Source organism: Orcinus orca, chromosome 17 (genome assembly GCF_937001465.1).
Source record: "Orcinus orca chromosome 17, mOrcOrc1.1, whole genome shotgun sequence".
Lineage (NCBI taxonomy): Eukaryota > Metazoa > Chordata > Mammalia > Artiodactyla > Delphinidae > Orcinus > Orcinus orca.
This window is the reverse complement of record NC_064575.1, coordinates 8003191-8015648: the sequence shown is the minus strand read 5'-3', so window position 1 is coordinate 8015648 and position 12458 is coordinate 8003191. Positions and strand designations below refer to the sequence as shown.

Here is a 12458-nt window from a genome sequence, read left to right as displayed (position 1 = left end):
GAGAGGAAATGCACTGTTGCCTGAAGATGAAAAATGGGCCTAAATCTTAGTGCAGGGCCTCTGGCCTTCTTCCAGCGGGACGGTTAGACCTGGTATCAGGGCTGGTACGGCAGGAGTCGCTGAGATGACGCATTCTGCTGACAGAGCCACCCAAACAGCTGGCGAGCTGCCCCGCTCCGCCCGTCTCGTGCGCTCACCGCGACCGGGACGCATCCGGCACGTTCATCACCTTCTCCGGGGCGTGAATGGATGCTTAGCAGGCAGATAATTCCGCAGGCATATATGTGTGTATTATCATGCAGATACGACAATTATTTCGTAATAGAAATGGAACCTGGGCCGTCTCTGCCTGACTTTTGATCCTGCCAGCGCTGCAGAAAAAAACGCTCGCTGATATGTTCCATAGTCAGGAAATGGAAGCACAGAAGGAGAGCGAGATTACAGGCCACTCTGTGCATTCGCTAACACGTGCTGTGATTTTAGCCCTTTCTTGTGGATATCTCATTTCACAGGGAAGGGGAAAAGGCAAATGGGAGACAAAGAGGCCGCCACCCAGCATGCACGCATTTTCCATCCCAGTGTGTAACTAGAAAATAGAACAGAGTCATATAAATAAGGCAAAAGCGTATCAACAGACCAGTTGCTGTAAAATGGTGCAGAAAGAGAGAGAGAGAGAGAGAGAGAGGGAGGTGGAGGAAGAGAGAGAGAACAAATAAATGAAAGAAATGTGTAAAACTGACTTTTCCTTATGATAACTTTCTTTTGAGTCAGATCAGCATTACCCCACTTTGTTTCATTTCATGTTGAGTATATAGATAGATAGATGTCCATAGAGAGAAATGATTTTCTACGATAGATATTAAACTCAGTTAGGGCCAGACACGGTACTATTCTTTGTTTAATTCCATAGCCTCAAACTCTTGGTAGAAAATCTAATATTAAACTTTTTTCTTACCTAATTTGGCAGGAATTGGAAGATTTAGGGAAAGAAGGAAGTTAAATAGGATATGAGATCAGGTTTAACCAAGCTTGAATTGACTGAGCTGTAAAAAGAGGGAGGGGAAGGAAGCATTGTTGTCCAAGCCACTGAGTCCGCCATACTCCATTTGTAATCAAGGCGGCAATGGTTAGTCAGTGGCCCAGGACACCCCGGGTGTTTTCTGAGAAGAGCATGTGTGAAGAGGGGAGCAAGGATATTTGAGGGAAACTAGTACCCAACCAATCACTGATACTTATGGGCCATCATAAATTAGGTGTTTATAACTTGGGAGATACTTTTGTTTGCATCATACTCAGAGTAGTTTCAATCATAGTTTAAGGTTAGAAAGATGTGACCCATGCTAACGTTATTTCATCTTAATTTGGATCTATTTCCTGCACCTAAGGAACGTGATGGTCCTGTTCGCTCAGCTCCCCCCCTTTCAGCCTCTACAGGGGTCACACCTGGAGGGTGCTTATGCATCTCGATCCAGATAAACTTAGGGGTGCTTGACTGATCTGTCATAATTCTTTCAAACTGTTGGTCCTGTTTTGGATCAATTCATTGCCCTTTCAGCTGTAGAGAAAGGAACACCCTCTGGGGAGAATGATCTGCACACACCTCTTTCATTTGCCTGGGGCTGCTATGTGAAAACAGCCACCTGCCGCCGTCTGGCATCAATCCATCAATCCATGCCCTGCTGCTTGAGCAGCTGGTGGTGCCTCCCATTCCTTAAGTACTTGAGAATCCTTCCCCATGAGCTGGGCCATTGATTAAGTGCTTACTTTGGAAGAGGTGTAAGTAAGGACTACAGCGTGATCATAGAAACCACGTGTGCCCACTTGAACAAGAGGAAAAAGACATAGAAGAGCATTTTTAAAGGGAGGATGTGATTTTCTGTTTCAAAAGTTGCCCCCCCCCCCCCCCCCCCCCGCCCCTGATTCTCGTAGATCAAACAGCCTGATAGGAGCTCTCTTTGTTGAGCCAAACTGGGAATAATAGTTCCTTTGTCTGAACACCCAGTATTTATTCATTTAACACTTGGTAAATGCCTACTAAGTGCCAGGCACTTTAAATGCATATTTGTTTTTACAAACAAACCTACAAAGCAACTATTATTATCCACCCCACCTCCACTACCACCACAAATATAATAAATATAAAAATCAGATGAAAGGAATGCAGCTCAGAGGAAATGCTAAAAACTAATATAAAATTATCAATAAAAAAGATAGCCAAATACCAAAATATAATATTATTAATATATTATCAAATATTATATTATCAATATAATATTATCAATAAAAACATATTATTAATATAATATTATCAGTTAAAAATGATAGCCAAATACCAAAAATATATAGACTTCCATAAAGGAAAACCTTATCATTTCACTTTGTAGTTTATTATTCCTTTTCACTAAGCTTGATTTTCCTAGAGGTTTCAGAGATTTGACCTAAAGACAATAGCTTAACAGTTCTCTTTGGAAGATAAAATGTTTATTAGCAAACATATACTTATAGTGCATGGTATTATTTTATTTTATGCTAAGATGTGAGCTGAGAAATGTGATTTTATTTATTGCAGGGGCACCATATTCAAAACCCCTTTGGTGCTATATATGGGAAGCAATGGATGGACCATGGTCCCATTAGCTGTGTTTAAATCTCCATTCTAAACTTTAATACTCTAAATCAAGTTTTTGCTAATGTAACTTGCCACAATTTTGGATATGTCTTTCTGGGTTTTTCTCCTTTTTTAAGTGAATCAGATAACCTGACTACATTAAGTACAGTTTATTTTATATGTATGTTTATAAGAGCACCTACCATACCAAATATTCAGTCAACGTGGGTCATTAAAATATATAACCTCGGCAAATTAAAACATAATCATTAAAACATCTTAAACCAAAAGAAATAGTAGAGGTACTTGAGAAACTATCAAAGAAATACTTTATATTTAGTGTTTTCCATTAGGGACATAGGTCTGGAATTCATCCCCACAGTTGAGAGTTGCAGTCATGGGAGTGGGTAAGATTACCAAAGAAGAAATTCATGAAGGAGGGAGGCAGTCCTTAAAGGATAGAATCTTAATGGAAATATCTCCAGCTGGGCGTTGAGGGCAGTGGGCAAAACTGAGGAAACCAAGGAACAAGGCAGGGAAGTAGGGGGTGATTGGGGGTGTGCAGTCAGTGGAACAGCGGGTGGGGGGCATCTTTCACTCTGGGCTTTGGAGACTGGAGAGAAGCCAGTGTCATTACTGGCACCTGAGTGAGCCCAACACCTGGACACCTGGACAACTCCCCTGACGGGTGTACATGTCCTCATAGGGGCTCTCTTTCAACAGGCTGAAAGAGGACATGATATTGGCATGATGGTTTTTCCATGAAGTTAAACACAAACACTGACACTGTAGAACGGGAGAAGCCACAACAGTGAGAGTCCCGCATACCACCAAAAAAAAAAAGAAGGATTTTAGAAGAATCAAGCTATAATTCTTCTTGGATCAATACCTACGTCCTAGTAAGCAAACCTCAACAATGATCAGCTAAAGCTCTCAAAGACCTAGCGAATGAAACTAAAATGATAAGGGTAACATGCATAAGGAATGCACACAAAATATGCCAGGGGGTAAAGCCACCTACAGAAAACTCAGAGAGCTAGGACAGGGAGGTTCGGCTCAGAACCCCACGGACACGGCCCTCAAGGGTCAGGCCGAGCAAGAGGCATCCACGGAGGAAAAAGGAACCACGCCAGCGCTGTGAGGGAAACGGGGAGCGTGCGGGGAAGTCTGAAAACAAGCAGGGTGGACGCTGTCAAAAGCCGGATGTAAAGACTGAACAAAGATCAGCGGCAGCGAGGAGGTCCCAGTGACCCTGCTGTTCTAGGGGTGCTGGGAGCAGAGCCAGGGAGCGGCGGGGATGACGTGGAGGTGCGTGAGAGGCGCTTGAGCCAAAGCCTGGTGACTGAGTCAAGAAGTCCGCTGTAAGGTGCACCCGGAGAGCTGTGTTACTATTAATAACTACTTATGTATGCAAATGACTTACTTTCAAAGGGAGGGAGGGAAGGAAGGGAAAAGTAGAGAGGCTCTAATATCACCCTTAGTTACTCATATCCTGATACGATTCCTGGAAATAGTGAGGCGCAGATGAGTTGGAGCTAGTGCGCTGGGAATTGCCTGTGACCCTGCATTGTAAAAGATTCCATGTGACCGCGCTGCAGAAGAGGCAAAATGGAAATGCAGGGCAGGTTAGGAGGCCGCTGCAGGAATCCAGGAAGGCGGTGAGAGCGCAGCCTCTTCACAGGCAGAGGGGGCATCATCGTGGAAATGGACCTAAAGATTGGAGAGCCTCCTGGGACGGGAAGGGATGAGAGATGAACCCAGAAGGGCGGGGGTAGGACACGGACCCTGGGAGAGGCTTACACGGCTGGGAGGAAGCCACCTTACCTTTGCCGGCTGGAGAGCAGGCTGGGAGGACGGACGTGGGTGTAGGTAAATTGTAGGTAGAGGGTGGGAAGTTACCAGAAAGCACGCGCATGCCCTCAATTTTCTCAATGACTCACGAGGTAAAGTTGTCTGCTGAGAGCAGGGGGCGTAGGAACTGAGAGGGAGTCTGTCTTGAGAGGAGCGCTGAGGTCTATAAATAGTCTTCTAACTAATTAGACTGCGAGGGAGACTGTGGGTCTGTCTGGGCGCAATGGAGGCATCACGGTGACCTCTTACTGGGGACCACAAACCCAGCTCTGCGCCCACTGCTGCGTGTGCCAGACGTGCGGTTAACATACCCAGCTCGTGGAGCTTTGCAGCCGCAGGGTCTCGGCCATATTTGAACAGCACTGAGGCCTGGAAGAAGCTATTGATTCCAAAGTGGCAGCTTTTTAAAAAAATGGATCATTGTCAATTTTTTGCTTGTGCTTTCAAAACATATGGCTTGATGCTAACTGAAACAGTGTGGCCTTCGGAAAGTTTCTTAACTTCTCTGTGCTTCCTTTGCCTCTTTTGGAAAAAGTAAACAACCTAATTAATCCTCATAGGATTCTTGTGACAATTCAATAAAATGATATATGTAAAACACTGAAAAAAGTTTCCATTTATAAAAATTAAAGTGCTCTATAAATGATAGTTATTTTTGTCAAAAAATATGACTTGTACATATATATCCATACCTTGAATGTATATATATTTATATGTTCAGTGAAAGTATACATATACAATGTGTTGTAGCATTAATATATGTGTGTATATGTATGTAGGTATGCACATATGTCTATTATATATGTATGTATGCGTGTATAGACACACATATATATAATTATAGCAACCATTTATTCAATATGTATTTGTCGAGCACATTCTACGTGCCAAGAACGACGCTAGATTCCGAAGAGACAATACTGAACAAAAACAGATGAAGCATCTGCCATTATGGGGTGAACAGTCTGATGGTTACGACAAGAAGAGGGTCAAACTGATGTAAAATGACAACGTGCTCAGTGCTGTAAAGAGCTCTACCGAGTGCAGTGAAAAGGTAAATCAGCACAGGTCAGGTGGTTCCGCCGCACCTGAGGTCACAGGCTGACGTGTCCTCGTCCTTCTCCCCGACTACATTACGATTCCTTCGAAAGCTGTGGATCGCTGCCTACTCCTCTCTGTTTACGGCACCTGACTCCTGACCCCCGTGCACACAGCAGGTGCTCAATGTGTGTTTGCTGGCTAACCTGATGCCATGGGGTGTTCACCAGCAGTTTTAGTCATGACAGCCACGTGGGGCACCCACTGCCTTTCTTTATGAGAAACCGCAGAGGGATATCTTGGCGGTAACGGAATGTCGCCGTTGTCTGGCTGATTTGGCAGGAACAGCTCACCCCAGACACTGCGTGAACTCTCAACCCAAAATGCAGCGTCATTGATGCTTTTCCTTTTAAAAAAGCACAAATCGCAGTGTTCTTTGTGCTAACATACATCGAGGACCTATATGTTTATCTCCTCTTGTTTTTCAGCGCAACTTCCATTGATCCAGCAGGTCGTCGGGAAAATGGGGGAATGATTGTTCAATGGGTACAGAGTTTCCCTCTGGGATAATGAAAATTTTCTAGAAATGGATAGTGGAGATGGTTGTACAATGTTGTGAATGTACTTAATGCCACTGAATTATACAATTAAAATGGTAAGTTTTGTTATGTTGATTTTACACAATAAAAAAATCCCCCCCCCCAAAAAAAGATTTAAGCTTGGGAATTTAGAAAATAGAAAACAAAAACAAAAAAAACTAGGTATGAATAACTGTCACCTTTTCCTTAAAGTCCTTCAACAGTTCCCCATTCTCTCCTGACCAAATCCCAACCAGGCCCTTCATGGACTGGGTCCCACTTGGCAACTCCTATGTCTGTCCTTCCTGAACCCCAGGCTCCACCCAGGCCAGATAGCTTGTGTTTCCCCCATCATGCATCTGTGTTTTGCCTGCATGGGTTCTGATCTCTGGGATGCTCTTCTCATCCCCCACCTTCTAGCTGGAAAGGTGCACCTCAGCTTAGCCTCCTCAAGGGAACTTTTCCCATCACCCATTTCAAATCTTGCAGCCCCGGCCAGAGAAATGACTGCTTTCTCTCTCTCTCTCTCTCCCACTTTCCCTTGTGTAGCTCATTATCACAGCAAACACAACATTAAATGCACTTGTTTATTTATAGGTCTGTCTTCCTGTGCCCTACCTTGGTGGCAGCAGGGGCAAAATCTTTGTTTTATTTGCATACTATGGTTTTTAAATCTTTGGCTCCAACGGTGTGACCTTGGGCAAGATATTTAACCTCTTCTAGATCTGTTTCACCTTCCATACAATTTGAATAATAATAATAGTCTCTATGTCATACAGTAGTTATGAAGCATAAATGAAATAAGGCATGTGATGTGCTTAGAGAGGGTCCGATGCACAATCAACAATGAAGTGTTTGAAGAAAGGAGGTTCATAACTAATAACAATTGTTCAGTGGCTAAAAGGATGAATATTTAACGTTGAGAGTTGACAAGAAGAATGAATAACCTAATTCCAGATGTTTATTTAGAAAGACGAATGAGGAAGCTGAATGACTAGAAGAAAGAGCATTAGAGGAGAACATCTTTTGCTGTGTGTATCATAATATAGTCAACATACTTCCAACAACCTCCCACGTTTCTGCCATAAACTCTTCCACTCCCTCCAGAACCAGGCTGATCAGGCTACAGAGGTCTTTATAACTAAAATATCAGAGTCGGAATGAGGGGAAGATGGCGGAAGAGTAAGACGCGGAGATCACCTTCCTCCCCACAGATACACTAAAATATCAGAGTCTTCTTAGAAAACAAAAACTCAATGAAACCGATAAGAAAGGCTCATTGCCACAGTCTTCAATACCGAACCAGTGGAGGTTCTTCATGCTTTGAAGAATACAAGGCAGTCCTGATGTAGACGTTGAGGAATTTTTGAGTGTTGTCTATACTGACCCACTTGCATCAGAATTTGGGCAAACTAGCCTGACTCCTGGAATTTAAACCAGTAAGTAACCTTTTCTCCAATCAGCTTGGCTTTGGGTGTAAATTCTTATTTTATTTTATTTATTTATTTATTTATTTGCGGTACGCAGGCCTCTCACTGTTGTGCCTCTCCTGTTGCGGAGCACAGGCTCCGGACGCGCAGGCTCAGCGGCCATGGCTCACGGGCCCAGCCACTCCGCGGCACGTGGGATCTTCCCGGACCGGGGCACGAACCCACGTCCCCTGCATCGGCAGGCGGACTCTCAACCACTGCGCCACCAGGGAAGCCCGTAAATTCTTATTTTGCGTAAGCAGATGCTGGCTATTTTCAAGGTATGGAGCTGGCTCATGCAGTGGACACAAAACATTATGTGACGCTTATGCACCGTTTCTTCTAAGGCAACACACACTGCAGGGAACAGTGCCGGAGTCCTCCAGGTGACTGTACCCGATTTCCATGCAGTCCCATTAAAGCGGACTCCACACCGAGCCCCAGGAGTGGAGCTCGTGACCAAGGCCTAAGTCATCAGCTATCTCACTTCCCCATCCTTTGATCTTCGTGAGTCATATGTGACCTAGGCAGAGTCAATGAAATGCAATGACATTTTCACTGCACCTTCTGGGGAAGAGACTCACTCAAAACCTTTGACCTAAGACGTAAGAGAATGAGTGGGTTAGCAGGGACCTTTCTGGTACCCACAAAACCCAAGGCTAAAGTCAACGCAGTGGAAGGCAGAACAAAGGAATAAAGTTTTTAAAAGCTGGCAGGTGCCAATGGTAAGCCTGAGCCCTGAATTGAGTCCTGTCTGTAGGTAGCATCCTCTTTCAGCTTTTGAGTCAATAAATTCCCTTTTGGACTAAGCCAGTTTGGGTTGGGCTTTTCTGTAACCGCAACTAAATAATCCCAACTGGCCTTCATCAAAGCCACTCTTCCCAAACGGGAGCTCCACACTCTGATTCCATCCAAGAGATAACTGGTGTCTCTAGAGAACCCACATGTGAATAGAATCAGGGCATATTCAAGAGGGTAAGTGTCTGGGTAAGAAAATCTCTCCTTTGGGGATACCTGTGGTTCACATTTCTGTGTGGGCCAAGAAACTCCTATAAATTTCACCTGTTGACACATTTTCTTTGCGGGCACTTTGCTACTTCAGGGGGAGGAGCCGGAAACAGAGGTGGAGAAGGGAAAGCATGAGGCAAAATGCGAATTATTGTGCAGGAAGCAATATAGCAGATGGCCTTTTCGCAGAGGGCTGGCGTGTGGGTACATGCGGTGTGAATTCACGGTGGAGGAACTAATCAGGCAGTGTTATCTGATCTGGAACAACAAGAAAAAGAAAGGGTCTCTTTCATTTTCCCCTGCTTTGGTATGTCTGAAAGCCCTTATCAGTGTGATAGGGCCTGGAATCACCCAACCAGAAAACCTTGACGGGATTGTGCTAAAGTGGGGACCTGGGATCTGGGTTGTTTTCCAAGGACCAACCGTCATTTCATTTTCAGAATGAATCTGGATTTTTGTTCTGTGAAAACAGGGCAGGTTCTGGATTGAAAACAAAAGTCAGACGTGCTGATGCTTGAATGTAAAGAACTACGGAGTTTCATAAGTTCTTCTGAGTAATAGAGGCTCGTCTCCAGCCTGGGGCCGAGGAGGCAGCGGGAGCAGACCCAGAGTCTGTGAGGTTATTTCTCCCGTGAAAAGCAAAAGCCCGAAGCAGGACTCTGAATAATCTAAGTGCAAAGCTGCTCCCATGGAAGGCAACAGAGCTTTCAGGAGGGGCTCTGGCTTCTGGGTACCAGGATGGGTTTCAAACTTGCCTCCATCCCCCACTGTCTCCATGGTGACAGAGAAGTTAGTTATCCTCTCTGAATGTATTTCCTCATCTGTAAACATCAGTTACGTTCTTGAGAGAAGTAAGTGGTTGAATTACATCAAGAGTGTACGGCCCATCGTAAGAACCCAAATAAATGGCAACAACACGATTTCAGTTACTCTGGGGAGACTTGGATCAAATACAGGGCTGCAGGTACTGAGACAGGAATACCTTCTTCTCATTTGTCAGGCAGAGGGGGCAAAGTTCAGTTTCTTCTTACTGTGATTTTCTGCAGAATATCAAGAGAAAAACACCAATTTGCCACGAAATTTCTGCATTTTTCTGGCTTCTTCGAAGCTCAGCAAAATCTTGTCCCTAAACCGCTGAACAGCTCTGTAATTCCAGACTGGCTAGAGACAAAACCAAGTCAAAAGACTTTCATTGGACCATCAGTTTCTCAAGTATTCCCAAGTATAAGAATTGGGTTTTATTCCTCTTTTTAGGCCAGATACATAGCACGGCACCTTACGGGTTGCTCAAGAAATTTTTATTCTCTTATCTAAGAAAATGAATTCATTCTCAGACCAGCCAACCTAAACTTCTGTTGGAATGTGCTCCAAGAAGCTAGGAAGGATGGAAGGAAGGAAGGGAGGGAGGGAGGGGGGATGGAAGGAAGGAAGGAAGGGAGACTCTCTTGGTGTATTAGTTAGGGTAAGAGCTAAGCTGCTAAGGGCTAATAAAGAAATCCCAAATTCCAGTGGTTTAAAAGCAGATAGGGAGCGGCACAGTGACGGCGGCAGCAGTGTCGGCGGTGGTTGCTATTCGGAGCCGTTAAGATGCCTCTGCGGCAGCTGGTGGCACAGGTGGCTTGCGTGGACGTGGGCAGAGGCGGCTGGCCCGCCACCGCAGCCCCAGCGCCCACGGCCCCGGCAGGTAGATGAAGTTCCTGATGGAGCTGCAAAACCACCCACAAACAAACTCCCCATTTTCTTTTTTGGAACTCATGAGACTGCTCTTTTAGGCCCAAAGGACATATCTCCTTACTCAGAAAATAAGGAAAAGTACGGCAAACCAAATAAACGAAAAGGCTTTAATGAAGGTTTATGGGAGACAGATAACAATCCGAAAGTGAAATTTTCAAGTCAACAGGCATCAACTAAACAATCAAATGCGTCATCTGATGTTGAAGTTGAAGAAAAAGAAACTAGTGTTTCAAAGGAAGATACTGACCATGAAGAAAAAGCCAGCAACGAGGACGTGACTCAAGCAGTTGACATAACCACTCCAAAAGCTGCCAGAAGAGGGAGAAAGAGAAAGGAAGAAAAACAAGTAGAAACCGAGGAGGCAGGCATAGTGACTACAGCAACAGCATCTGTTAATCTAAAAGTGAGTCCTGAAAGAGGATGACCTGCCACTACAGAAGTCAAGATTCCAAAACCAAGAGGCAGACCCAAAATGGTAAAACAGCCCTGTCCTTCGGAGAGTGACGGTACCTGAAGAAGACAAAAGTAAGAAAAAGGGGCAAGAGGAAAAACAACCTAAAAAGCAGCTTAAAAAGGATGAGGAGGGCCAGAAGGAAGAAGATAACCAAGAAAAGAGCCAGATAAAAAAAAAGGGGGAAAAAGAAGTTGAATCAAAAAGGAAAAATTGGAAGAAAAAAAAAAAAAGGAAAAATTGGACTTCCCTGGTGGCGCAGTGGTTGAGAGTCCACCTGCCGACGCAGGGGACACGGGTTCGTGCCCCGGTCCGGGAAGATCCCACCTGCCGCGGAGCGGCTGGGCCCGTGAGCCATGGCCGCTGAGCCTGCACATCCAGAGCCTGTGCTCTGCGGCGGGAGAGGCCACAGCAGTGAGAAGCCCGCGTACAGCCAAAAAAAAAAAAAAAAAAAAAAAAGGAAAAATTTAGCTAAAACAGGGCTTACATCAACCTCTGATTCTGAAGAGAAAGGGGATGATCAAGAAGGTGAAAAGAAGAGAAAAGGTGTAAGAAACTTTCAGACTGCACATAGAAGGAATATGCTGAAAGGCCAACATGAGAAAGAAACAGCAGATAGAAAATGCAGGCAAGCGGAACAAATGGAAACTGAGCAGCAAACAACATGTAATCTACAGTAATAAAAAATATAGTGCATTTTGGGGCTCAAAGCATTAATCCAGTTACTGAAAAGAGAATACAAGTGGAGCAAACAAGAGGGGAAGATCTTGAGACAGACTCATTGGACTGAATTTCCCCCTCCCCCCCTTGATGGAAGAATGTTCCAGATTCTAAATTGAGGACTTCGTTAATGGCATTATTACTGTGTTATGACTGTTAAAAAACATTTCCTGTAAGATACACACTACATACTAAGGTCAGCCATCATTCCTGTTAAAAGTGTACAAGTCACATTCCTGTTAAAAAAAATAATTTTTACCAAGCTTAAAATGAAGCTTTGTGTTTGAAAGTTATAATAAGCTCAGATGAAGATGGTGGTTGGACATTATTTCATTTAGAAAATGTAAAAATGCATTTTGTTTTGAAGCTAGGTGTTAAACTGGAGTAGCTACTATTCCCCCAGAGAATGGGGCAGTCGTGCCCTTCCCCTTGACATTCCTTTGTTGTTAAGTTCTTTAGAAGATTAATAATTGTTTTTTAATCCTGTGAGATTAAACAGTAGACTTGTTAAGGAAACAAAAATGAAACTGTAACCAAAATTTTAAAATAGAGTTTTTTTTAAATAAATAAATAAATAAATAAATAAATATTTTTAAAAAGCAGATAGAAGTTCATTTCTCGGGACTTCCCTGGTGGTGCAGTGCTTAAGAATCCGCCTGTCAATGCAGGGGACATGGGTTTGATCCCTGGTCTGGGAAGATCCCACATGCCGCGGAGCAACTAAGCCCGTGCGCAACAACTACGGAGCCTGCGCTCTAGAGCCCACGAGCCACAACTTCTGAGCCCCCGTGCCACAACTACTGAAGCCCGGGTGCCTGGAGCCTGTGCTCTGCAACAAGAGAAGCCACCACAATGAGAAGCCCGTGCGCCACAACTACTGAGCCCGCGCACCTAGAGCCCATGCTCTGCAGCAAGAGAAGCCACCACAATGAGAAGCCTGCATACCGCAACGAAGCGTAGCCCCAGCTCACCGCAACTAGAGAAAGCCTGTGCACAGCAAC

At 44.4% G+C, this 12458-nt stretch overlaps 1 pseudogene; it reads left to right on the top strand.

Moving 5' to 3' along the window:
* The first annotated feature begins 10139 nt into the window (after positions 1-10139).
* On the top strand, positions 10140-10960 carry LOC117203342 (PC4 and SFRS1-interacting protein-like; annotated as a pseudogene).
* Positions 10961-12458: the final 1498 nt, after the last annotated feature.